The sequence below is a fragment of the Pseudophryne corroboree genome, unplaced genomic scaffold (assembly GCF_028390025.1).
Source record: "Pseudophryne corroboree isolate aPseCor3 unplaced genomic scaffold, aPseCor3.hap2 scaffold_430, whole genome shotgun sequence".
Lineage (NCBI taxonomy): Eukaryota > Metazoa > Chordata > Amphibia > Anura > Myobatrachidae > Pseudophryne > Pseudophryne corroboree.
In genome coordinates this window covers 341832-366992 of record NW_026970062.1, presented here as the reverse complement: position 1 = coordinate 366992, position 25161 = coordinate 341832, and the positions used below count along the sequence as shown (strand labels likewise).

Here is a 25161-nt window from a genome sequence, read left to right as displayed (position 1 = left end):
TCTCCCCCCCCGCCCCGATTGACAGGCAGAGGTGATCGCATTCTCTGCGGGGTGCCGCAGAAAATGCAGGCACATGCGTATGCTGTTAGCAATTTTTGCAGTTGGATCGCTTATTGTGATTGCATTCCAACCTGAATCAGGCCCTATTACCTATCACAATGCGCTGCGGGCAGTACAAAATTGGGTTAATATAGGAGTAAAACTCCCAGACCTGTGCTCCTTAACTGTACCTGGTGGCTAGTGGAGCGGCTGCCCAGTAATCAGTGTCCACGCCAGTGCGCACACGGTCCACCCCCTACGGCCACGCTCCCCTTCATCAGCGGCCTCGTGATCCGGAAGGGCGGTGTGTGTGTGACTGACCTTAGGAAGAAACTGGAGCCTCCGCTGCAGTGACCCAGCAACCAGGGCACGGGAGTATACAGCGCCGCTGGGAGTGATGAAGCTGCAGTAAAGATGTCTATTAGACCTAGCCTGCTGCAGCCCTTGAAGATTCTCATAAAACAAGTTCTTCTTTTCTTGTCAAAATTAATAGCTAAGAATAGGCTGCCTGAGGCAGGCCCCTGTTAAGTGGCCTGCTACTGAAGGCACCAACTACAAACTGAGCTCCCTGTTCATGGAAGCGGGGTTATAGAGGAGGATGCGCTGAGCATCTTGGGAACAGTCAAAAGCTTTGAGCCGGTTGGTGCCTCAGATCAAGATCCTACTCTACACCCCAATGTGAATCCTTGTGGAGTCCAGTGTACCCCACAGAAGAAATTAATGTGTCACACCCATTGGCAGCAACCTTAGAATAGCTGCTGACGGGCACAATTGAGAAAGGAAGGGGGGGGGGGACATTTGAATCCAGCACATAGATGCAATTCAAATATGTAATTTGTACCTTCCTATTTTAAAATATAATGGATGAACCTCACCCTGTGAGAACAATCTTCATGATCAAGAGATCTCATATGCAAAATAAGTATGAGTTGGGATAGGGCTGGGGAGGGTGGCTGCTCGGGCAGCCCCTCCCCCGTCAAGTTAAGGAGATTCAACTGAGGACGCACAAGGGAACTCTCGTCTGGGGACAACAACTGCAGGGAGACCACATCTGTTCAGATGAACATGGGAGGGTGGAAGGCTGCCTAATATTGAAGCACCATCAAATATCAAACCATATGCAACAACTAGTACAAGCATTCCTGGGGGAAGGTCTGCAGAAGACGGATTTGCATACGGTGATGTCATCCAAGATGTGGGCCAAAGTTGGCTGGAACCCTCATCTGCATATGAAAAGAGAAAAGGGGCATGCAGGGCATGGCGGCCTTTTGCGGTGCTTGGATGACCCCTAGTTCGCATTAAACACCCCCACCCTCCTTTGGTGTGGGGCTCATGTTGGCCATGCCCCATCCCCTGAAGCATTCAAGCTGATTTCTTGCAGCAGCTGGGCACTGTAACAGCTCCAGAGCTGTTCTGTAAGGCAAGTAAAAGGGTGTGGGCCCTGCAGCACCACCTGTAGTTCGCATTGTGCGTTGGAAGGCACAAAGTAAGCAGACGGGAGGAGAAGTCAGGATAGTGCGCAAGGGCATCCTTTTCTCTTAGTCCGTAGAGGATGCTGGGGTCACATTAAGAACCATGGGGTATAGACGGGATCCGCAAGAGACATGGGCACTTTAAGACTTTCAAAGGGTGTGAACTGGCTCCTCCCTCTATGCCCCTCCTCCAGACTCCAGTTATAGGAACTGTGCCCAGGGAGACGGACATTTCGAGGAAAGGATTTATTGTTAAACTAAGGTGAGCATCTTACCAGCTCACACCTTAAGCATGCCGCAGAACGTGGCATTCAACAGAACACAAGCCAACGGCATGAACAATTGCAGCAAAAAGCTGACCAGAACCATAACATAACATGTGTATAACCACAAGTAATAACTGCAGACACAGTATGGACTGGGACGGGTGCCCAGCATCCTCTACGGACTAAGAGAAAAGGATTTACCTGTAGGTATTAAAATCCTATTTTCTCATACGACCTAGAGGATGCTGGGGTCACATTAAGAACCATGGGGTTATACCAAAGCTCTTGAACGGGTGGGAGAGTGCGTACGACTCTGCAGCACCGAATGACCCAACTTGAGGTTATCATCAGCCAAGGTATCAAACTTGTAAAACTTAGCAAAAGTGTTTACTAAATAGCTGCTCGGCAAAGTTGCAATGCCGAGACTCCCCGACCAGCTGCCCAGGATGAACCCACCTTTCTAGTAGAATGGGTCTTCACCTAATTCAGTAACGGCAATCCTGCCATGGAATGAGCATGCTGAATCTTACCACAGATCCAGCGCATAATGGTCTACATGGAAGCAGGACACCCAATCCTGTTGGGAGCATACAGGACAAACAGAGCCTCTGTTTTCCTAATCTGAACCGTTCTGGTGACATAAATTTTCAAAGTTCTGACCACAGCCAGAGACTTTGACTCAACGAAGGTGTCAGTGCCCAAAGGCACCATGTGGAAAGATGAACCACCTTCGGCAGAAATTGTTGACGTGTCCTCAATTCTGCTCTATCTTCATGAAAGATCAAATAAAGGCTCTTGAGATACTGCATGGTTTGTACTGTTTTCCATGTGCTCCCAGATCTTTCAAGCAAGTAGCATGGTCAAGAAAGTTCTGTTTGAAAAGAAACAACATTTACTGTCATTGTTATAGAATTTGGGAGAAAAAACAAGAAGAAATCTGCACTGTTGACGCACTGGACAGAATGAATGAATCATAAAATATAACCTTTATTAAGTATGTATTAAAATTGGATAAATATTAATATTATTATCCCAAACTGCAGTGAAACATAAAGGTTAAAATCACAGAACTAACATACATGTGCATAAGAAGAATAAAGAGATGTGAAAAAAAGGTTTAAAAAGCGTGTCCGTGTGTGATTATTTTTGAAGGCACAACCCTGGCGGGGTTGTTTATATAGATATATATGTTGCTAATAATCACTTTCTAGCGTAATGTTATTAAATAGCTGTTAGTATCTATGTCGTCAGGTACCACTGGGTCGTATCCTATATACTCCCTTCACTCAATAGGGGTTACCTCCCGGGAAGCCATCCCCATTGGCGAATTTGTGGGGGTGATTGAGTATAACCGGTAAGCTAACCTCCAATTTGTGGGGTGCTTAGGTAGATGGGGATCACTTATTTCTCTGTGTCCCCTAAGACTATATTCCTAAATTCAATACCACAGGGGGATAGCTTTCTATATCGGATAAGGAATCACTTGATAGGGAAATCTCTATGCATCATGGAAAGATCATATTTATTAATATCCAAACTAAAAAAATGATGAATAGCTTTAATTTAGCTGTTTAGATATAGTTAATTGGCGAGATATACCAACAGGTGCGGTTGCCTTAAGGAATATGGCAATTCCAATATAAATAGCAGCCCTCCTTCATATAATCAGCCAGATCTTATTAAATCTGGTCCAGATATAGCCGTTCAGATATACTTAATTGACAACATATATCAATCGGTGGGGTTGCCTTAAGGAATATAGCAATTCCAATTCTCATATAAATAGCAACCTTCCTTCATATATTCAGCCAGATCTTATTTAATCTGATCTAGGCGTAGGCAATAATGCTTTCCTTAGAGGTATAGCCACCTCAATTCTTATTAGGAAGCAAAGTGTCTGTCATAATGGTTTATCCAATTCATCTAAGAAATAATATATTCCATGTGTCAGAGATTCATTACTCTCTATTTACACTGTTAAAGAGTTAATTCTTATTATGTTACAGTGTAATGAAATTATCATATAGGGAGATGTGGCAATTCCATGTGCTATATATATAATAACCCTTAGTGGTCCAGATTCCACAATGAGGAATTTTCTTATAAACCGCTGAAACACACAGCTGTTTGACTGACTTCCAAATATATCTATCTCACTTTGTAACAGTCTTATGATAGAGAAACTGTTACATATTCGGTCACTTAGTTATCTAAAGGTAAACAGACTCAGTGTGAGGGTAATATAATATATCAAATGCGCTGTCAATAATCGTGGTAACTGGTGTAATAATGTGGTATATTGAGTATGCTAGTAAGGCATATAACTGCTCTCCAGCCTTTAAGTGTTACCAATCAATTTGTTACACTGTAAAGGATTTATGGTGTCCTGTTAGGACATGCAGCTGCTAGGCTGACTCAAAGATTTATCCATTTGTAACAATTATGTAACAGTTATATACATGTTACTGGTATTACATAGAAATAGTATGACACAGGCCAGCAGTCCCATGTGTCTAGATTCCACAATAGGAGATTTTCTTTGTCTTATAAACTGCTGGAACACACAGCTGCTAGACTGACTTCAAATATATATATTACTTTGTAACAGTCTTATAGTAAAGAGACTGTTACACACTGTCATTTAGTTATCTCAAGGTTAGCAGATTCTGTGTGAGGATAGTGTTCTGTTAGAACATGCAGCTGCTAGGCTGACTCATAGAAAATGTATCCATTTGTAACAAATGACACATACAGCATTAAATTAATATCTATAGCAGCCCATGTGACATCTCTACTCTTATCATAACTGTCTGGTTATTGCCAATCTGGACAGAAGGAGTGATATATATTCACTAGTCCCAATATCCCATCATATAAATATACCCACACTGATATACTTTCTTATCAAGAGTTATTAGTAGCTATCTGTATGCACTTTAGACATTGTATCTGCTAAGTGACATCATATCTAGTGTATTCCTTTCTTATAGCTCAGCTTCTATTCCCTATTAGTGGAGACTAACAGCTAACATCATAATCATATATTTTTGTTTTATAACATTTCACATGAGTCAAATACACGCGGACACGCCGTGCCCTACACGTGTGTTTCACTGCATCTATGGCAACTTACATTAAAGCTAACAAGAAAGCATACTCGTTCTGTCTTTAAACTGATAAAAGAAACCCCAATAATATGGGGCATGCAAAAATTGAGATAAAACTCAGTTTTGCTCCTCTCCACGGAAATCTTTAATAAAAGGCGAAATATTTGTTCGTTCTGAAGAGAAACCAGAGCATGACCAAGATTCCACCTGTCGCCTGAGTGCCATGCCAGCAGTTCTCATTGAACTCAAAGTGAGCACCCAATTTGAAAGAAAGATAGCAGATTTCTCACCAGGCTTCCCCTAGCTATAAACATGGTTTGTACTCTTTTCCATGTGTTCCCAGATCTTTCAAGCAATTAGTATAGTCAAGAAAGTTCTGTTTGAAAAGAAACAAACATTTACTGTCATTTCTATGCAAATGAGCTTACATTAAAGCACACTCGTTCTATCTTTAAACAGATAAAATAAAACCCCAATAAGATGGGGAATGCAAAATTTGAGATAAAACTCAGTTTTGCTCCTCTCCACGGAAATCTTTAGTAAAAGGCGAAAGATTTGTTCGTTCTGAAGAGAAACCAGAGCATGACCAAGATTCCACCTGTCGCCTGAGTGCCATGCCAGCAGTCCTCATTCAGCTCAAAGTGAGCACCCAATTTGAAAGAAAGAAAGCAGATTTCTCACCAGGCTTCCCCTTGCTATAAGCATGGTTTGTACTCTTTTCCATGTGCTCCCAGATCTTTCAAGCAAGTAGCATGGTCAAGAAAGTTCTGTTTGAAAAGAAACAGACATTTACTGTCATTGTTATACAAATAAACTTACATTAAAGCCAACAAGAAAGCACACTCATTCTGTCCTTAAACTGATAAAAGAAACCCCAATAATATGGGGCATGCAAAAATTGAGATAAAACTCAGTTTTGCTCCTCTCCACGGAAATCTTTAATAAATGGCGAAAGATTTGTTAATTCTGAAGAGAAACCAGAGCATGACCAAGATTCCACCTGTCGCCTGAGTGCCATGCCAGCAGTCCTCATTCAGATCAAAGTGAGCGCCCAATTTGAAAGAAAGCAGATTTCTCACCTGGCTTCTCCTTGCTATAAGCATGGTTTGTACTGTATTCCATGTGCTCCCAGATCTTTAAAGCAAGTAGCATGGTCAAGAAAGTTCTGTTTGAAAAGAAACAAACATTTACTGTAATTTCTATGCAAATGAGCTTTCATTAAAGCACACTCATTCTATCTTTAAACCGATAAAAGAAAATCCAAAAAGATGGGGCATGCAAAAATTGAGGTAAAACTCAGTTTTGCTCCTCTCCACGGAAATCTTTAGTAAAAGGCGAAAGATTTGTTCGTTCTGAAGAGAAGCCAGAGCATGACCAAGATTTTCATCTGAAAATATGTGTTCTCCCTGCAGTTGTTGTCCCCAGATGAGAGTTCCCTTGTGCTGCCTCAGTTGAATCTCCTTTACTTGACAGAGATGTGCCTGAGCAGCGGCCCTCCCCAGCCCTATCCCAAATCATACTTATTTTGCATAGGAGATACCATGGTCATGAAGATTGTTCTCCCAGGGTGAGGTTCATTCATTGCATTCTGGGTATGCTGACCCCTGTGATTTCCCCAATGTGGGAAACTCGACTGCATTATTTGTGGTAGTGGGGGACTGTGTTTGTGCTTTCCTCTGGTCAGCTCTGGTAAAAGTCAGATTTCTTTGTCTCAGATCTTCCTCTAGCCTTGTTCTTCTTTCGAGAGTTCCCTTGTGCTGCCTCAGTTGGATCTCCTTCACTTGACAGGGGGTGCCCGAGCAGCAATCCTCCACAGCTCTAGCCCAACTCCTACTTACCTGCCAGGTGAGATACTATGATCTTCACTGTTAGGGCAATCAGGATGTGGAATTCCCTGCCAGGGAAGGTGGTAATGGCGGACTCTGTAATTGGATTTAAAAAAGGAATGGATACATTTCTGAATGAAAAAGCTATCTAAGGTTATAATACTTAAAATATCAACATGGTTAATCCGGGGGTAACATGAGTTATAGTAGCTAACTAGTCATAAAACATTATTCAGCAAGTATGTAGAATCATCACAACTTAAAACAGGTTGAACACGATGGGCAATTTGCCTCTATTCAACCTCAAAAACTATGTTACTATATGTTACTATATTACTATGTTACTGTAGTATACAGAAAACCAAAATGCAATGAACAGTGATAGTGAGCACTGATGAGGATACTAGAACTGACACTGAGCAGCAAGATGCAGCACTGGACTATTAGTAATGTACTGTAGTATGCTGAGCACCACAATGCAGCACAAGACAATGAGCAGTGATACTGAGCACTGATGAGGATACTACTGAGAACTGACACTGAGCAGGAGAGACACACTACTAGTATTACTGAGCAGCAATAAGTAACCACTGATACTGAGCACTGATATTGAGATTTCCACTGAGAGAACATAGCCACGTCCATTCCGCTCTCTCTTCAATGCACGAGTAAAAATGGCGGCAACGCGCAGCTCTTTATATGGAATCCGAATCTCGCGAGAATCCGACAGCGGGATGATGACATTTTCCCTTGTTCAGGTTTTGCGAGTCAGGCGGGAACAACCGAGCCTGCCTCGGACCAGTGTAAACAACGTGGAGTTCGTGGGGAATTCGGTTCTCGGAGAACCGAACCCGCTCCTCTCTACCTTATACCAATCAATTTTTTTATTTTCAATCTAAGCCCCTGCAGTTTTCTGTAAGCATCTGCTTCGCTATGATGATCAACAAGTCACAAGGGCAAACACTCAGGGCTTGAGGCGTAGATCTTAGGACCAGCTGCTACAAGCATGGCAGAGGTGTCACTATCACTGGTGACACCCAGAGAGGTGGCGAGGGAGATTGTAATGCAGTGCGCGCAGATAAGCAGCGCAATGGTAAAAAGGAGGCATGGTTTCATAGGTAGGGGCGTGGCCTGGTGGCCTGAATCTACATTTTGTTGCTCCGGGTGTCCCGGAGGTTGGGGGCTGCACCCGGGGACTAGTGTGTGAGCGGTGCTGGCTCCTGCACAGTGAAAGGGCATGGCCACCCAGCATGACGCCTCCCTTCTTGACCATGCTGTAATTGCAGTCGCACTGCAGTTCAGCGTGATCATAAAAAATGGTGTAGCCTCCTGCTGGTGCAGACTGTATGTGCGCGCAGGAAGCCGCCAGCATTTTTGTGATCACAGCGGCTGAATGTGATGTCATACAGCCGCTGTGACCTCGCCCCCTGTGTCTACTCCGTTGCAGACCCCATTTTGAAGCCTTGCCCCCGCACCGCTCCGTCCCTGACTTGGAAATGGAGTGTTGCTGACCCACCTATCCCCCCCCGCCCCGATTGACAGGCAGAGGCGATCGCATTCTCTGCGGGGTGCCGCAGAAAATGCAGGCACATGCGTATGCTCTTAGCAATTTTTGCAGTTGGATCGCTTATTGTGATTGCAATCCAACCTGAATCAGGCCCTATTACCTATCACAATGCGCTGCGGGCAGTACAAAATTGGGTTAATATAGGAGAAAAACCCCCAGACCTGTGCTCCTTAACTGTACCTGGTGGCTAGTGGAGCGGCTGCCCAGTAATCAGTGTCCACGCCAGTGCGCACACGGTCCACCCCCTACGGCCACGCTCCCCTTCATCAGCGGCCTCGTGATCCGGAAGGGAGGTGTGTGTGTGACTGACCTTAGGATGAAACCGGACCCTCCGCTGCAGTGACCCAGCAACCAGGGCACGGGAGTATACAGCGCCGCTGGGAGTGATGAAGCTGCAGTAAAGATGTCTATTAGACCTAGCCTGCTGCAGCCCTTGTAGATTCTCATAAAACAAGTTCTTCTTTTCTTGTCAAAATTTATAGCTAAGAATAGGCTGCCTGAGGCAGGCCCCTGTTAAGTGGCCTGCTACTGAAGGCACCAACTACAAACTGAGCTCCCTGTTCATGGAAGCGGGGTTATAGAGGAGAATGCACTGAGCATCTTGGGAACAGTCAAAAGCTTTGAGCCGGTTGGTGCCTCAGATCAAGATCCTACTCTACACCCCAATGTGAATCCTTGTGGAGTCCAGTGTACCCCACAGAAGAAATTAATGTGTCACACCCATTGGCAGCAACCTTAGAATAGCTGCTGACGGGCACAATTGAGAAAGGATGGGGGGTGGGGGGACATTTGAATCCAGCACATAAATGCAATTCAAATATGTAATTTGTACCTTCCTATTTTAAAATATAATGGATGAACCTCACCCTGTGAGAACAATCTTCATGATCAAGAGATCTCATATGCAAAATAAGTATGAGTTGGGATAGGGCTGGGGAGGGTGGCTGCTCGGGCAGCCCCTCCCCCGTCAAGTTAAGGAGATTCAACTGAGGAAGCACAAGGGAACTCTCGTCTGGGGACAACAACTGCAGGGAGACCACATCTTTTCAGATGAACATGGGAGGGCGGAAGGCTGCCTAATACTGAAGCACCATCAAATATCAAACCATATGCAACATCTAGTACAAGCCTTCCTGGGGGAAGGTCTGCAGCAGACGGATTTGCATACAGTGATGTTATTCAAGCAGTGGGCCAAAGTTGGCTGGAACCCTCATCTGCATATGAAAAGAGAAAAGGGGCGTGCAGGGCATGGCGGCCTTTTGCAGTGCTTGGATGACCCCTAGTTCTCTTTAAACACCCCCACCCTCCTTTGGTGTGGGGCTCATGTTGGCCATGCCCCATCCCCTGAAGCATTCAAGCTGATTTCTTGCAGCAGCTGGGCACTGTAACAGCTCCAGAGCTGTTCTGTAAGGCAAGTAAAAGGGTGTGGGCCCTGCAGCACCACCTGTAGTTTGCATTGTGCGTTGGAAGGCACAAAGTAAGCAGACGGGAGGAGAAGTCAGGATAGTGCGCAAGGGCATCCTTTTCTCTTAGTCCGTAGAGGATGCTGGGGTCACATTAAGAACCATGGGGTATAGACGGGATCCGCAAGAGACATGGGCACTTTAAGACTATCAAAGGGTGTGAACTGGCTCCTCCCTCTATGCCCCTCCTCCAGACTCCAGTTATAGGAACTGTGCCCATGGAGACGGACATTTCGAGGAAAGGATTTATTGTTAAACTAAGGTGAGCATCTTACCAGCTCACACCTTAAGCATGCCGCAGAACGTGGCATTCAACAGAACACAAGCCAACGGCATGAATAATTGCAGCAAAAAGCTGACCAGAACCATAACACAACATGTGTATAACCACAAGTAATAACTGCAGACACAGTATGGACTGGGACGGGTGCCCAGCATCCTCTACAGACTAAGAGAAAAGGATTTACCGGTAGGTATTAAAATCCTATTTTCTCATACGACCTAGAGGATGCTGGGGTCACATTAAGAACCATCATAGGTGTGCGCAGGGGGGGTGCCTGGTGCGCACAGGCACCCCCTAATGTCTGGCACCCCGATCTCACATGCCTGATGCCAAGCAGGCTGATCACTGTCCCCTCTACGCTGCACCCTGTCGACTGCATCACTGACCGGACGCCTGGGTTAATCAAGGGTGCCACTGCCACCGGCTTTCAAACTCCCGGCTCCACCTCCATGTACAAAAACAGCGTGATGTGACGTGATTACATCATGCTGCTCGCACGCCCACCCGTCACACCTGCCACAAGCCCACCTCTCTCCTTCTATGCTATGCCAACGCCAGCCAATGATGAGGATCAGCATGCAGCCAGAGTTCCTCTTAGGAAGACAGATTCAATACTGGCGGGCGGTCTGCAGCAGCATTTTTTCAGCAGCAGCTCGTTTTTTCCAGCAGCAGCAGTACTAGTCTGCGACTGTCAGTGTCAGTGAGTGACTGACTTGTAAGTAAGCTGCTGCAGCTTGCAGGGGAAAGAGAGAAGGAGCCAGACCAGGCTGAGGAGGAGCACTGTAATTGCAGTGAGTGCCATCAGGGGTGTTTGTTTGGTGCACACCACAACATCTGAAAATGTATCTGCTTTATTAGGATTGGTGCAAGGGTGGATATTTTATATTGCGTTGACCGTCAATAGATGGTGCTAGACACGCCCAAAAGGCAGTGCTAGACACACCCCTCCGATGGGGCACCCCCTAATAAAATGTGCTGCGCACACCTATGAGAACCATGGGGTTATACCAAAGCTCTTGAACGGGTGGAAGAGTGCGTACGACTCTGCAGCACCGAATGACCCAACTTGAAGTTATCATCGGCCAAGGTATCAAACTTGTAAAACTTAGCAAAAGTGTTTACTAAATAGCTGCTCGGCAAAGTTGCAATGCCGAGACTCCCCGACCAGCTGCCCAGGATGAACCCACCTTTCTAGTAGAATGGGTCTTCACCTAATTCAGTAACGGCAATCCTGCCATGGAATGAGCATGCTGAATCTTACCACAGATCCAGCGCATAATGGTCTACATGGAAGCAGGACACCCAATCCTGTTGGGAGCATACAGGACAAACAGAGCCTCTGTTTTCCTAATCTGAACCGTTCTGGTGACATAAATTTTCAAAGTTCTGACCACAGCCAGAGACTTTGACTCAACGAAGGTGTCAGTGGCCAAAGGCACCATGTGGAAAGATGAACCACCTTCGGCAGAAATTGTTGACGTGTCCTCAATTCTGCTCTATCTTCATGAAAGATCAAATAAAGGCTCTTGTGATACTGCATGGTTTGTACTGTTTTCCATGTGCTCCCAGATCTTTCAAGCAAGTAGCATGGTCAAGAAAGTTCTGTTTGAAAAGAAACAAACATTTACTGTCATTGTTATGCAAATAAACTTACATTAAAGCTAACCAGAAAGCACACTCGTTCTGTCTTTAAACTGATAAAAGAAACCCCAATAATATGGGCATACCTCCCAACTTTGTCGGCTCGCAAAGAGGGACACACGCGCGGCGAAGTCGCACGCGCTCCCAAAAAGGGCGTGGCCTAAGTAAAAAGGGGCATGGCTTCGCGGGAGGACCCGCGATCGCGAGTCACGCCCCCGTTTTCGGCACTGAGGGGGCATGCCCAGCGCTCTGTGAGCCGCTGGCATGCCACCTCTCCCTCTGACTTCAGTGAATAGACGCTGTGCGCACAGCGACTATTCACCGCTGCTCTGCTAAGCAGGGCAGCGACAGGCAGAGCCTCCCAACTGTCCTCCCCACCGCGGGACACTGCGGCCCGCAGGTGGGACAGCGGGACAGTCCCCAAAAAATGGGACTGTCCCGCGAAAATCGGGACAGTTGGGAGGTATGATATGGGGCATGCAAAAATTGAGATAAAACTCAGTTTTGCTCCTCTCCACGGAAATCTTTAGTAAAAGGCGAAAGATTTGTTCGTTCTGAAGAGAAACCAGAGCATGACCAAGATTCCACCTGTCGCCTGAGTGCCATGCCAGCAGTCCTCATTCAGCTCAAAGTGAGCACCCAATTTGAAAGAAAGAAAGCAGATTTCTCACCAGGCTTCCCCTTGCTATAAACATGGTTTGTACTCTTTTCCATGTGCTCCCAGATCTTTCAAGCAATTAGTATGGTCAAGAAAGTTCTGCTTGAAAAGAAACAGACATTTATTGTCATTGTTATGCAAATAAACTTACATTAAAGCTAACAAGAAAGCACACTCGTTCTGTCTTTAAACTGATAAAAGAAACCCCAATAATATGGGGCATGCAAAAATTGAGATAAAACTCAGTTTTGCTCCTCTCCACGGATAATCTTTAATAAAAGGCGAAAGATTTGTTCATTCTGAAGAGAAACCAGAGCATGACCAAGATTCCACCTGTCGCCTGAGTGCTGTGCCAGCAGTCCTCATTCAGATCAAAGTGAGCGCCCAATTTGAAAGAAAGCAGATTTCTCACCTGGCTTCTCCTTGCTATAAGCATGGTTTGTACTGTATTCCATGTGCTCCCAGATCTTTAAAGCAAGTAGCATGGTCAAGAAAGTTCTGTTTGAACATAAATAAACATTTACTGTCATTTCTATGCAAATGAGCTTACATTAAAGCACACTCATTCTATCTTTAAACCGGTAAAAGAAACCCCAAAAAGAAGGGGCATGCAAAAATTGAGATAAAACTCGGTTTTGCTCCTCTCCACGGAAATCTTTAGTAAGAGGCGAAAGATTTGTTCGTTCTGAAGAGAAACCAGAGCATGACCAAGATTTTTATCTGAAAATATGTGTTCTCCCTGCAGTTGTTGTCCCCAGATGAGAGTTCCCTTGTGCTGCCTCAGCTGAATCTCCTTTACTTGACAGAGATGTGCCTGAGCAGCGGCCCTCCCCAGCCCTATCCCAAATCATACTTATTTTGCATAGGCGATACCATGGTCATGAAGATTGTTCTCCCAGGGTGAGGTTCATTCATTGCATTCTGGGTATGCTGACCCCTGTGATTTCCCCAAATGTGGGAAACTCGACTGCATTATTTGTGGTAGTGGGGGACTGTGTTTGTGCTTTCCTCTAGTCAGCTCTGGTAAAAGTCAGATTTATTTGTCTCAGATCTTCCTCTAGCCTTGTTCTTCTTTCGAGAGTTCCCTTGTGCTGCCTAAGTTGGATCTCTTTCACTTGACAGGGGGGTGCCCGAGTAGCGACCCTCCCCAGCTCTAGCCCAACTCCTACTTACCTGCCAGGTGAGATACTATGATCATGAAGGTGCTTCTCCCAGGGCAAGGCTCACCCATTGCACTCTGGGTGTGGTGCCCCTGCGATTTCCCCAAATGTGGGAAGCTTGACTGCATAATTTGTGTTTCCCCTGGTCGGCTCTCGTATAATTCAGATCTCTTTGTCTCAGGTCTCTCTCCAGCCTAGTTTGCTGTCTGTTTCCACTTCTTTTTTCATGAGCCCCTCCCTTTTATACCCTTGTGCACTATCCTGACTTCTCCTCTTGTCTGCTTATTTTGTGCCTTCCAATGCACAATGCAAACTACAGGTAGTGCTGCAGGGCCCACACCCTTTTACTTGCCGTACAGAGCAGCTCTGGAGCTGTTACAGTGCCCAGCTGCTGCAAGAAATCAGCTTGAATGCTTCAGGGGCTGGGGCATAGCCAACATGAGCCCCACACCGAAGGAGGGTGGAGGTGTTTAATGCGAACTAGGGGTCATCCAAGCGCCGCAAAAGGCCGCTATGCCCTGCACGCCCCTTTTCTCTTTTCATATGCAGACGAGGGTTGAAGCCAACTTTGACCCACTGCTTGGATGACATCACCGTATGCAAATCCATCTGCTGCAGGCCTTCCCCCAGGAATGCTTGCACTAGTTGTTGCATTTGGTTTGTTGTTTGGGGGTGCTTCATTATTAGGCAGCCTTCTGCCCTCCCATGTTCATCTGAAAATATGTGTTCTCCCTGCAGTTGTTGTCCCCAGATGAGAGTTCCCTTGTGCTGCCTCAGTTGAATCTCCTTTACTTGACAGAGATGTGCCTGAGCAGCGGCCCTCCCCAGCCCTATCCCAAATCATACTTATTTTGCATAGGAGATACCATGGTCATGAAGATTGTTCTCCCAGGGTGAGGTTCATTCATTGCATTCTGGGTATGCTGACCCCTGTGATTTCCCCAAATGTGGGAAACTCGACTGCATTATTTGTGGTAGTGGGGGACTGTGTTTGTGCTTTCCTCTGGTCAGCTCTGGTAAAAGTCAGATTTATTTGTCTCAGATCTTCCTCTAGCCTTGTTCTTCTTTCGAGAGTTCCCTTGTGCTGCCTCAGTTGAATCTCCTTCACTTGACAGGGGGGTACCCGAGCAGCGACCCTCCCCAGCTCTAGCCCAACTTCTACTTACCTGGCAGGTGAGATACTATGATCATGTAGGTGCCTCTCCCAGGGCAAGGCTCACCCATTGCACTCTGGGTGTGCTGCTCCTGCGATTTCCCCAAATGTGGGAAACTTGACTGCATAATTTGTGTTTCCCCTGGTCGGCTCTCGTATAATTCAGATCTCTTTGTCTCAGGTCTCTCTCCAGCCTAGTTTGCTGTCTGTTTCAACTTCTCTTTTCTTGAGCCGCTCCCTACTATGCCCTTGCGCACTATCCTGACTTCTCCCGTCTGCTTACTTTGTGCCTTCCAATGCACAATGCAAACTACAGGTAGTGCTGCAGGGCCCACACCCTTTTACTTGCCGTTCAGAGCAGCTCTGGAGCTGTTACAGTGCCCAGCTGCTGCAAGAAATCAGCTTGAATGCTTCAGGGGCTGGGGCATAGCCAACATGAGCCCCACACCGAAGGAGGGTGGAGGTGTTTAATGCGAACTAGGGGTCATCCAAGCGCCGCAAAAGGCCGCCATGCCCTGCACGCCCCTTTTCTCTTTTCATATGCAGACGAGGGTTGAAGCCAACTTTGACCCACTGCTTGGATGACATCACTATATGCAAATCCATCTGCTGCAGGCCTTCCCCCAGGAATGCTTGTACTAGTTGTTGCATTTGGTTTGTTGTTTGGGGGTGCTTCAGTATTAGGCAGCCTTCTGCCCTCCCATGTTTATCTGAAAATATGTGTTCTCCCTGCAGTTGTTGTCCCCAGATGAGAGTTCCCTTGTGCTGCCTCAGTTGAATCTCCTTTACTTGACAGAGATGTGCCTGAGCAGCGGCCCTCCCCAACCCTATCCCAAATCATACTTATTTTGCATAGGCGATACCATGGTCATGAAGATTGTTCTCCCAGGGTGAGGTTCATTCATTGCATTCTGGGTATGCTGACCCCTGTGATTTCCCCAAATGTGGGAAACTCGACTGCATTATTTGTGGCAGTGGGGGACTGTGTTTGTGCTTTCCTCTGGACAGCTCTGGTAAAAGTCAGATTTCTTTGTCTCAGATCTTCCTCTAGCCTTGTTCTTCTTTCGAGAGTTCCCTTGTGCTGCCTCAGTTGGATCTCTTTAACTTGACAGGGGGGTGCCCGAGCAGCGACCCTCCCCAGCTCTAGCCCAACTCCTACTTACTTGCCAGGTGAGATACTATGATCATGAAGGATCTTCTCCCAGGGCAAGGCTCACCCATTGCACTCTGGGTGTGGTGCCCCTGCGATTTCCCCAAATGTGGGAAGCTTGACTGCATAATTTGTGTTTCCCCTGGTCGGCTCTCGTATAATTCAGATCTCTTTGTCTCAGGTCTCTCTCCAGCCTAGTTTGCTGTCTGTTTCCACTTCTTTTTTCATGAGCCCCTCCCTTTTATACCCTTGTGCACTATCCTGACTTCTCCTCCTGTCTGCTTACTTTGTGCCTTCCAATGCACAATGCAAACTACAGGTAGTGCTGTAGGGCCCACACCCTTTTACTTGCCGTACAGAGCAGCTCTGGAGCTGTTACAGTGCCCAGCTACTGCAAGAAATCAGCTTGAATGCTTCAGGGGCTGGGGCACAGCCAACATGAGCCCCACACCGAAGGAGGGTGGAGGTGTTTAATGTGAACTAGGGGTCATCCAAGCACTGCAAAAGGCCGCCATGCCCTGCACGCCCCTTTTCTCTTTTCATATGCAGACGAGGGTTGAAGCCAACTTTGACCCACTGCTTGGATGACATCACCGTATGCAAATCCATCTGCTGCAGGCCTTCCCCCAGGAATGCTTGCACTAGTTGTTGCATTTGGTTTGTTGTTTGGGGGTGCTTCAGTATTAGGCAGCCTTCTGCCCTCCCATGTTCATCTGAAAATATGTGTTCTCCCTGCAGTTGTTGTCCCCAGATGAGAGTTCCCTTGTGCTGCCTCAGTTGAATCTCCTTTACTTGACAGAGATGTGCCTGAGCAGCGGCCCTCCCCAGCCCTATCCCAAATCATACTTATTTTGCATAGGAGATACCATGGTCATGAAGATTGTTCTCCCAGGGTGAGGTTCATTCATTGCATTCTGGGTATGCTGACCCCTGTGATTTCCCCAAATGTGGGAAACTCGACTGCATTATTTGTGGTAGTGGGGGACTGTGTTTGTGCTTTCCTCTGGTCAGCTCTGGTAAAAGTCAGATTTATTTGTCTCAGATCTTCCTCTAGCCTTGTTCTTCTTTCGAGAGTTTCCTTGTGCTGCCTCAGTTGGATCTCTTTCACTTGACAGGGGGGTGCCCGAGCAGCGACCCTCCCCAGCTCTAGCCCAACTCCTACTTACCTGCCAGGTGAGATACTATGATCATGAAGGTGCTTCTCCCAGGGCAAGGCTCACCCATTGCACTCTGATTTCCCCAAATGTGGGAAGCTTGACTGCATAATTTGTGTTTCCCCTGGTCGGCTCTCGTATAATTCAGATCTCTTTGTCTCAGGTCTCTCTCCAGCCTAGTTTGCTGTCTGTTTCCACTTCTTTTTTCATGAGCCCCTCCCTTTTATACCCTTGTGCACTATCCTGACTTCTCCTCCTGTCTGCTTACTTTGTGCCTTCCAATGCACAATGCAAACTACAGGTAGTGCTGCAGGGCCCACACCCTTTTACTTGCCGTACAGAGCAGCTCTGGAGCTGTTACAGTGCCCAGCTGCTGCAAGAAATCAGCTTGAATGCTTCAGGGGCTGGGGCATAGCCAACATGAGCCCCACACCGAAGGAGGGTGGAGGTGTTTAATGCGAACTAGGGGTCATCCAAGCGCCGCAAAAGGCCGCCATGCCCTGCACGCCCCTTTTCTCTTTTCATATGCAGACGAGGGTTGAAGCCAACTTTGACCCACTGCTTGGATGACATCACCGTATGCAAATCCATCTGCTGCAGGCCTTCCCCCAGGAATGCTTGCACTAGTTGATGCATTTGGTTTGTTGTTTGGGGGTGCTTCAGTATTAGGCAGCCTTCTCCCCTCCCATGTTCATCTGAAAATATGTGTTCTCCCTGCAGTTGTTGTCCCCAGATGAGAGTTCCCTTGTGCTGCCTCAGTTGAATCTCCTTTACTTGACAGAGATGTGCCTGAGCAGCGGCCCTCCCCAGCCCTATCCCAAATCATACTTATTTTGCATAGGAGATACCATGGTCATGAAGATTGTTCTCCCACGGTGAGGTTCATTCATTGCATTCTGGGTATGCTGACCCCTGTGATTTCCCAAAATGTGGGAAACTCGACTGCTTTATTTGTGGTAGTGGGGGACTGTGTTTGTGCTTTCCTCTGGTCAGCTCTGGTAAAAGTCAGATTTCTTTGTCTCAGATCTTCCTTTAGCCTTGTTCTTCTTTCGAGAGTTCCCTTGTGCTGCCTCAGTTGGATCTCCTTCACTTGACAGGGGGGTACCCGAGCAGCGACCCTCCCCAGCTCTAGCCCAACTTCTACTTACCTGGCAGGTGAGATACTATGATCATGTAGGTGCTTCTCCCAGGGCAAGGCTCACCCATTGCACTCTGGGTGTGCTGCTCCTGCGATTTCCCCAAATGTGGGAAACTTGACTGCATAATTTGTGTTTCCCCTGGTCGGCTCTCGTATAATTCAGATCTCTTTGTCTCAGGTCTCTCTCCAGCCTAGTTTGCTGTCTGTTTCAACTTCTCTTTTCTTGAGCCGCTCCCTTCTATGCCCTTGCGCACTATCCTGACTTCTCCCGTCTGCTTACTTTGTGCCTTCCAATGCACAATGCAAACTACAGGTAGTGCTGCAGGGCCCACACCCTTTTACTTGCCGTTCAGAGCTGCTCTGGAGCTGTTACAGTGCCCAGCTGCTGCAATAAATCAGCTTGAATGCTTCAGGGGATGGGGCATGGCCAACATGAGCCCCACACCAAAGGAGGGTGGGGTGTTTAATGCGAACTAGGGGTCATCCAAGCACCGCAAAAGGCCGCCATGCCCTGCACGCCCCTTTTCTCTTTTCATATGCAGATGAGGGTTGAAGCCAACTTTGACCCACTGCTTGGATGACATCACCGTATGCAAATCCGTCTTCTGCAGAACTTCCCCCAGGAATGCTTGCACTAGTTGTTGCATTTGGTTTGTTGTTTGGGGGTGCTTCAGTATTAGGCAGCCTTCTGCCCTCCCATGTTCATCTGAAAATATGTGTTCTCCCTGCAGTTGTTGTCCCCAGATGAGAGTTCCCTTGTGCTGCCTCAGTTGAATCTCCTTTACTTGACAGAGATGTGCATGAGCAGCGGCCCTCCCCAGCCCTATCCCAAATCATACTTATTTTGCATAGGAGATACCATGGTCATGAAGATTACTCTCCCAGGGTGAGGTTCATTCATTGCATTCTGGGTATGCTGACCCCTGTGATTTCCCCAAATGTGGGAAACGTGACTGCTTTATTTGTTGGTAGTGGGGGACTGTGTTTGTGTTTTCCTCTGATCTCTGGTAAAAGTCAGATTTCTTTGTTTCAGATCTTCCTCTAGCCTTGTTCTTCTTTCGAGAGTTTCCTTGTGCTGCCTCAGTTGGATCTCCTTCACTTGACAGGGGGGTGCCCGAGCAGCGACCCTCCCCAGCTCTAGCCCAACTCCTACTTACCTGCCAGGTGAGATACTATGATCATGAAGGTGCTTCTCCCAGGGCAAGGCTCACCCATTGCACTCTGGGTGTGCTGCCCCTGCGATTTCCCCAAATGTGGGAAACTTGACTGCATAATTTGTGTTTCCCCTGGTCAGGTCTCGTATAATTCAGATCTCTTTGTCTCAGGTCTCTCTCCTGCCTAGTTTGCTGTCTGTTTCCACTTCTCTTTTCTTGAGCCGCTCCCTTCTATGCCCTTGCGCACTATCCTGACTTCTCCTCCTTTCTGCTTACTTTGTGCCTTCCAACGCACAATGCGAACTACAGGTAGTGCTGCAGGGCCCACACCCTTTTACTTGCCTTACAGAGCAGCTCTGGAGCTGTTACAGTGCCCAGCTGCTGCAAGAAATCAGCTTGAATGCTTCAGGGGCTGGGGCATAGCCAACATGAGCCCCACACCGAAGGAGGGTGGAGGTGTTTAATGCAAACTAGGGGTCAGCCAAGTGCTGCAAAAGGCCACCATGCCCTGCACGCCTCTTTTCTCTTTTCATATGCAGACGAGGGTTGAAGCCAACTTTGACCCACTGCTTGGATGACATCACCATATGCAAATCTATCTGCTGCAGGCCTTCCCCCAGGAATGCTTGCACTAGTTGTTGCATTTGGTTTGTTGTTTGGGGGTGCTTCAGTATTAGGCAGCCTTCTGCCCTCCCATGTTCATCTGAAAATATGTGTTCTCCCTGCAGTTGTTGTCCCCAGATGAGAGTTCCCTTGTGCTGCCTCAGTTGAATCTCCTTTACTTGACAGAGATGTGCCTGAGCAGCGGCCCTCCGCAGCCATATCCCAAATCATACTTATTTTGCATAGGAGATACCATTGTTATGAAGATTGTTCTCCCAGGGTGCGGTTCATTCATTGCACTCTGGGTATGCTGACCCCTGTGATTTCCCCAAATGTGGGAAACTCGACTGCATTATTTGTGGTAGTGGTGGACTGTGTTTGTGCTTTCCTCTGGTCAGCTCTGGTAAAAGTCAGATTTCTTTGTCTCAGATCTTCCTCTAGCCTTGTTCTTCTTTCGAGAGTTCCTTTGTGCTGCCTCAGTTGGATCTCCTTCACTTGACAGGGGGGTGCCCGAGCAGCGACCCTCCCCAGCTCTAGCCCAACTCCTACTTACCTGCCAGGTGAGATACTATGATCATGAAGGTGCTTCTCCAAGGGCAAGGCTCACCCATTGCACTCTGGGTGTGCTGCTCCTGCGATTTCCCCAAATGTGGGAAACTTGACTGCATAATTTGTGTTTCCCCTGGTCAGGTCTCGTATAATTCAGATATCTTTGTCTCAGGTCTCTCTCCAGCCTAGTTTGCTGTCTGTTTCCACTTCTCTTTTCTTGAGCCGCTCCCTTCTATGCCCTTGCGCACTATCCTGACTTCTCCTCCTTTCTGCTTACTTTGTGCCTTCCAACGCACAATGCGAACAACAGGTAGTGCTGCAGGGCCCACACCCTTTTACTTGCCTTACAGAGCAGCTCTGGAGCTGTTACAGTGCCCAGCTGCTGCAAGAAATCAGCTTGAATGCTTCAGGGGCTGGGGCATAGCCAACATGAGCCCCACACCGAAGGAGGGTGGAGGTGTTTAATGCAAACTAGGGGTCAGCCAAGTGCCGCAAAAGGCCACCATGCCCTGCACGCCCCTTTTCTCTTTTCATATGCAGACGAGGGTTGAAGCCAACTTTGACCCACTGCTTGGATGACATCACCATATGCAAATCTATCTGCTGCAGGCCTTCCCCCAGGAATGCTTGCACTAGTTGTTGCATTTGGTTTGTTGTTTGGGGGTGCTTCAGTATTAGGCAGCCTTCTGCTCTCCCATGTTCATCTGAAAATATGTGTTCTCCCTGCAGTTGTTGTCCCCAGATGAGAGTTCCCTTGTGCTGCCTCAGTTGAATCTCCTTTACTTGACAGAGATGTGCCTGAGCAGCGGCCCTCCCCAGCCCTATCCCAAATCATACTTATTTTGCATAGGAGATACCATGGTCATAAAGATTGTTCTCCCAGGGTGAGGTTCATTCATTGCATTCTGGGTATGCTGACCCCTGTGATTTCCCCAAATGTGGGAAACTCAACTGCATTATTTGTGGTAGTGGGGGACTGTGTTTGTGTTTTCCTCTGGTCAGCTCTGGTAAAAGTCAGATTTCTTTGTCTCAGATCTTCCTCTAGCCTTGTTCTTCTTTCGAGAGTTCCATTGTGCTGCCTCAGTTTGATCTCCTTCACTTGACAGGGGGGTACCCGAGCAGCGACCCTCCCCAGCTCTAGCCCAACTCCTACATACCTGCCAGGTGAGATACTATGATCATGAAGGTGCTTCTCCCAGGGCAAGGCTCACCCATTGCACTCTGGGTGTGCTGCTCCTGTGATTTCCCCAAATGTGGGAAACTTGACTGCATAATTTGTGTTTCCCCTGGTCGGCTCTCGTATAATTCAGATCTCTTTGTCTCAGGTCTCTCTCCAGCCTAGTTTGCTGTCTGTTTCCACTTCTCTTTTCTTGAGCCGCTGCCTTCTATGCCCTTGTGCACTCTCCTGACTTCACCTGTCTGCTTACTTTGTGCCTTCCAACGCACAATGCAAACTACAGGTAGTGCTGCAGGGCCAACACCCTTTTACTTGCCTTACAGAGCAGCTCTGGAGCTGTTACAGTGCCCAGCTGCTGCAAGAAATCAGCTTGAATGCTTCAGGGGCTGGGGCATAGCCAACATGAGCCCCACACCGATGGAGGGTGGAGGTGTTTAATGCTAACTAAGGGTCATCCAAGCGCCGCAAAAGGCCGCCATGCCCTGCATACCCCTTTTCTCTTTTCATATGCAGATGAGGGTTCCAGCCAACTTTGGCCCACTGCTTGGATGACATCACCGTATGCAAATCCGTCTTCTGCAGACCTTTTCCCAGGAATGCTTGTACTAGTTGTTGCATTTGGTTTGTTGTTTGGGGGTGCTTCAGTATTAGGCAGCCTTCTGCTCTCCCATGTTCATCTGAAAATATGTGTTCTCCCTGCAGTTGTTGTCCCCAGATGAGAGTTCCCTTGTGCTGCCTCAGTTGAATCTCCTTTACTTGACAGAGATGTGCCTGAGCAGCGGCCCTCCCCAGCCCTATCCCAAATCATACTTATTTTGCATAGGAGATACAATTGTCATGAAGATTGTTCTCCCAGGGTGAAGTTCATTCATTGCATTCTGGGTATGCTGACCCCTGTGATTTCCCCAAATGTGGGAAACTCGACTGCATTATTTGTGGTAGTGGGGGACTGTGTTTGTGCTTTCCTCTGGTCAGCTCTGGTAAAAGTCAGATTTCTTTGTCTCAGATCTTCCTCTAGCCTTGTTCTTTTTTCGAGAGTTTCCTTGTGCTGCCTCAGTTGGATCTCCTTCACTTGACAGGGGGGTGCCCGAACAGCGACCCTCCCCAGCTCTAGCCCAACTCCTACTTACCTGCCAGGTGAGATACTATGATCAGGAAGGTGCTTCTCCCAGGGCAAGGCTCACCCAATGCACTCTGGGTGTGCTGCTCCTACGATTTCCCCAAATGTGGGACACTTGATTACATAATTTGTGTTTCCTCTGGTCGGCTCTCGTATAATTCAGATCTCTTTGTCTCAGGTCTCTCTCCAGCCTAGTTTGCTGTCTGTTTCCACTTCTCTTTTCTTGAGCCGCTCCCTTCTATGCCCTTGTGCACTATCCTGACTTCTCCCGTCTGCTTACTTTGTGCCTTCCAACGCACAATGCAAACTACAGGTAGTGCTGCAGGGCCCACACCCTTTTACTTGCTTTACAGAGCAGCTCTGGAGCTGTTACAGTGCCCAGCTGCTGCAAGAAATCAGCTTGAATGCTTCAGGGGCTGGGGCATAGCCAACATGAGCCCCACACCGAAGGAAGGTGGAGGTGTTTAATGCGAACTAGGGGTCATCCAAGCGCCGCAAAAGGCCGCCATGCCCTGCACACCCCTTTTTTATTTTCATATGCAGACGAGGGTTGAAGCCAACTTTGACCCACTGCTTGGATGACATCACCATATGCAAATCCATCTGCTGCAGGCCTTCCCCCAGGAATGCTTGCACTAGTAGTTGCATTTGATTTGTTGTTTGGGGGTGCTTCAGTATTAGGCAGCCTTCTGCCCTCCCATGTTCATCTGAAAATATGTGTTCTCCCTGCAGTTGTTGTCCCCAGATGAGAGTTCCCTTGTGTTGCCTCAGTTGAATCTCCTTTACTTGACAGAGATGTGCCTGAGCAGCGGCCCTCCCCAGCCCTATCCCAAATCATACTTATTTTGCATAGGAGATACCATGGTCATGAAGATTGTTCTCCCAGGGTGAGGTTCATTCATTGCACTCTGGGTATGCTGACCCCTGTGATTTCCCCAAATGTGGGAAACTCGACTGCATTATTTGTGGTAGTGGGGGACTGCGTTTGTGCTTTCCTCTGGTCAGCTCTGGTAAAAGTCAGATTTCTTTGTCTCAGATCTTCCTCTAGCCTTGTTCTTCTTTCGAGAGTTCCCTTGTGCTGCCTCAGTTGGATCTCCTTCACTTGACAGGGGGTGCCCGAGCAGCAATCCTCCACAGCTCTAGCCCAACTCCTACTTACCTGCCAGGTGAGATACTATGATCTTCACTGTTAGGGCAATCAGGATGTGGAATTCCCTGCCTGGGAAGGTGGTAATGGCGGACTCTGTAATTGGATTTAAAAAAGGAATGGATACATTTCTGAATGAAAAAGCTATCCAAGGTTATAATACTTAAAATATCAACATGGTTAATCCGGGGGTAACATGAGTTATAGTAGCTAACTAGTCATAAAACATTATTCAGCAAGTATGTAGAATCATCACAACTTAAAACAGGTTGAACACGATGGGCAATTTGCCTCTATTCAACCTCAAAAACTATGTTACTATATGTTACTATATTACTATGTTACTGTAGTATACAGAACACCACAATGTAATGAGCAGTGATAGTGAGCACTGATGAGGATACTAGAACTGACACTGAGCAGCAAGATGCAGCACTGGACTATTAGTAATGTACTGTAGTATGCTGAGCACCACAATGCAGCACAAGACAATGAGCAGTGATACTGAGCACTGATGAGGATACTACTGAGAACTGACACTGAGCAGGAGAGACACACTACTAGTATTACTGAGCAGCAATAAGTAACCACTGATACTGAGCACTGATATTGAGATTTCCACTGAGAGAACATAGCCACGTCCTCTCCGCTCTCTCTTCAATGCACGAGTAAAAATGGCGGCAACGCGCAGCTCTTTATATGGAATCCGAATCTCGCGAGAATCCGACAGCGGGATGATGACATTTTCCCTTGTTCAGGTTTTCCGAGTCAGGCGGGAACAACCGAGCCTGCCTCGGACCAGTGTAAACCACGTGGAGTTCGTCGGGAATTCGGTTCTCGGAGAACCGAACCCGCTCCTCTCTACCTTATACCCATCAATTTTTTTATTTTCAATCTAAGCCCCTGCAGTTTTCTGTAAGCATCTGCTTCGCTATGATGATCAACAAGTCACAAGGGCAAACACTCAGGGCTTGAGGCGTAGATCTTAGGACCAGCTGCTACAAGCATGGCAGAGGTGTCACTATCACTGGTGACACCCAGAGAGGTGGCGAGGGAGATTGTAATGCAGGGCGCGCAGATAAGCAGTGCAATGGTAAAAAGGAGGCATGGTTTCATAGGTAGGGGCGTGGCCTGGTGGCCTGAATCTACATTTTGTTGCTCCGGGTGTCCCGGGGGTTGGGGGCTGCACCCGGGGACTAGTGTGTGTGCGGTGCTGGCTCCTGCACAGTGACAGGGCATGGCCACCCAGCATGACGCCTCCATTCTTGACCATGCTGTAATTGCAGTCGCACTGCAGTTCAGCGTGATCATAAAAAATGGTGTAGCCTCCTGCT

The 25161-nt window shown here is 47.4% G+C and overlaps 26 non-coding genes across 26 annotated transcripts; 19 read left to right on the top strand and 7 right to left on the bottom strand.

The window, feature by feature from the left end:
* Window positions 1-4961: 4961 nt before the first annotated feature.
* Window positions 4962-5077, bottom strand: LOC135026242 (U5 spliceosomal RNA). Its single transcript, XR_010222883.1, has one exon. It is a non-coding gene; the product is annotated as a U5 spliceosomal RNA (small nuclear RNA).
* A 275-nt stretch (window positions 5078-5352) lies between these two features.
* Window positions 5353-5468, bottom strand: LOC135026214 (U5 spliceosomal RNA). Its single transcript, XR_010222856.1, has one exon. It is a non-coding gene; the product is annotated as a U5 spliceosomal RNA (small nuclear RNA).
* A 286-nt stretch (window positions 5469-5754) lies between these two features.
* Window positions 5755-5870, bottom strand: LOC135026251 (U5 spliceosomal RNA). Its single transcript, XR_010222892.1, has one exon. It is a non-coding gene; the product is annotated as a U5 spliceosomal RNA (small nuclear RNA).
* Window positions 5871-6140: 270 nt separating this feature from the next.
* Window positions 6141-6256, bottom strand: LOC135026222 (U5 spliceosomal RNA). Its single transcript, XR_010222863.1, has one exon. It is a non-coding gene; the product is annotated as a U5 spliceosomal RNA (small nuclear RNA).
* Window positions 6257-6400: 144 nt separating this feature from the next.
* Window positions 6401-6563, top strand: LOC135026238 (U1 spliceosomal RNA). Its single transcript, XR_010222879.1, has one exon. It is a non-coding gene; the product is annotated as a U1 spliceosomal RNA (small nuclear RNA).
* A 5562-nt stretch (window positions 6564-12125) lies between these two features.
* Window positions 12126-12238, bottom strand: LOC135026253 (U5 spliceosomal RNA). The gene has a single exon (XR_010222894.1). It is a non-coding gene; the product is annotated as a U5 spliceosomal RNA (small nuclear RNA).
* Window positions 12239-12524: 286 nt separating this feature from the next.
* Window positions 12525-12641, bottom strand: LOC135026254 (U5 spliceosomal RNA). Its single transcript, XR_010222895.1, has one exon. It is a non-coding gene; the product is annotated as a U5 spliceosomal RNA (small nuclear RNA).
* A 270-nt stretch (window positions 12642-12911) lies between these two features.
* On the bottom strand, window positions 12912-13027 carry LOC135026237 (U5 spliceosomal RNA). Its single transcript, XR_010222878.1, has one exon. It is a non-coding gene; the product is annotated as a U5 spliceosomal RNA (small nuclear RNA).
* Window positions 13028-13171: 144 nt separating this feature from the next.
* LOC135026270 (U1 spliceosomal RNA) lies at window positions 13172-13335 on the top strand. The gene has a single exon (XR_010222910.1). It is a non-coding gene; the product is annotated as a U1 spliceosomal RNA (small nuclear RNA).
* A 152-nt stretch (window positions 13336-13487) lies between these two features.
* LOC135026180 (U1 spliceosomal RNA) lies at window positions 13488-13650 on the top strand. The gene has a single exon (XR_010222830.1). It is a non-coding gene; the product is annotated as a U1 spliceosomal RNA (small nuclear RNA).
* A 674-nt stretch (window positions 13651-14324) lies between these two features.
* LOC135026158 (U1 spliceosomal RNA) lies at window positions 14325-14488 on the top strand. The gene has a single exon (XR_010222811.1). It is a non-coding gene; the product is annotated as a U1 spliceosomal RNA (small nuclear RNA).
* Window positions 14489-14640: 152 nt separating this feature from the next.
* Window positions 14641-14803, top strand: LOC135026109 (U1 spliceosomal RNA). The gene has a single exon (XR_010222772.1). It is a non-coding gene; the product is annotated as a U1 spliceosomal RNA (small nuclear RNA).
* Window positions 14804-15474: 671 nt separating this feature from the next.
* LOC135026279 (U1 spliceosomal RNA) lies at window positions 15475-15638 on the top strand. The gene has a single exon (XR_010222919.1). It is a non-coding gene; the product is annotated as a U1 spliceosomal RNA (small nuclear RNA).
* A 152-nt stretch (window positions 15639-15790) lies between these two features.
* Window positions 15791-15953, top strand: LOC135026198 (U1 spliceosomal RNA). The gene has a single exon (XR_010222844.1). It is a non-coding gene; the product is annotated as a U1 spliceosomal RNA (small nuclear RNA).
* Window positions 15954-16627: 674 nt separating this feature from the next.
* Window positions 16628-16791, top strand: LOC135026147 (U1 spliceosomal RNA). Its single transcript, XR_010222800.1, has one exon. It is a non-coding gene; the product is annotated as a U1 spliceosomal RNA (small nuclear RNA).
* Window positions 16792-17763: 972 nt separating this feature from the next.
* Window positions 17764-17927, top strand: LOC135026083 (U1 spliceosomal RNA). Its single transcript, XR_010222748.1, has one exon. It is a non-coding gene; the product is annotated as a U1 spliceosomal RNA (small nuclear RNA).
* Window positions 17928-18079: 152 nt separating this feature from the next.
* On the top strand, window positions 18080-18242 carry LOC135026102 (U1 spliceosomal RNA). The gene has a single exon (XR_010222766.1). It is a non-coding gene; the product is annotated as a U1 spliceosomal RNA (small nuclear RNA).
* A 670-nt stretch (window positions 18243-18912) lies between these two features.
* LOC135026161 (U1 spliceosomal RNA) lies at window positions 18913-19077 on the top strand. The gene has a single exon (XR_010222814.1). It is a non-coding gene; the product is annotated as a U1 spliceosomal RNA (small nuclear RNA).
* A 149-nt stretch (window positions 19078-19226) lies between these two features.
* LOC135026117 (U1 spliceosomal RNA) lies at window positions 19227-19389 on the top strand. The gene has a single exon (XR_010222780.1). It is a non-coding gene; the product is annotated as a U1 spliceosomal RNA (small nuclear RNA).
* A 674-nt stretch (window positions 19390-20063) lies between these two features.
* LOC135026068 (U1 spliceosomal RNA) lies at window positions 20064-20227 on the top strand. The gene has a single exon (XR_010222734.1). It is a non-coding gene; the product is annotated as a U1 spliceosomal RNA (small nuclear RNA).
* Window positions 20228-20379: 152 nt separating this feature from the next.
* Window positions 20380-20542, top strand: LOC135026166 (U1 spliceosomal RNA). The gene has a single exon (XR_010222818.1). It is a non-coding gene; the product is annotated as a U1 spliceosomal RNA (small nuclear RNA).
* A 674-nt stretch (window positions 20543-21216) lies between these two features.
* On the top strand, window positions 21217-21380 carry LOC135026261 (U1 spliceosomal RNA). Its single transcript, XR_010222901.1, has one exon. It is a non-coding gene; the product is annotated as a U1 spliceosomal RNA (small nuclear RNA).
* A 152-nt stretch (window positions 21381-21532) lies between these two features.
* Window positions 21533-21695, top strand: LOC135026176 (U1 spliceosomal RNA). The gene has a single exon (XR_010222826.1). It is a non-coding gene; the product is annotated as a U1 spliceosomal RNA (small nuclear RNA).
* A 671-nt stretch (window positions 21696-22366) lies between these two features.
* On the top strand, window positions 22367-22530 carry LOC135026282 (U1 spliceosomal RNA). Its single transcript, XR_010222922.1, has one exon. It is a non-coding gene; the product is annotated as a U1 spliceosomal RNA (small nuclear RNA).
* A 152-nt stretch (window positions 22531-22682) lies between these two features.
* On the top strand, window positions 22683-22845 carry LOC135026194 (U1 spliceosomal RNA). Its single transcript, XR_010222841.1, has one exon. It is a non-coding gene; the product is annotated as a U1 spliceosomal RNA (small nuclear RNA).
* A 671-nt stretch (window positions 22846-23516) lies between these two features.
* On the top strand, window positions 23517-23680 carry LOC135026046 (U1 spliceosomal RNA). The gene has a single exon (XR_010222713.1). It is a non-coding gene; the product is annotated as a U1 spliceosomal RNA (small nuclear RNA).
* Window positions 23681-25161: the final 1481 nt, after the last annotated feature.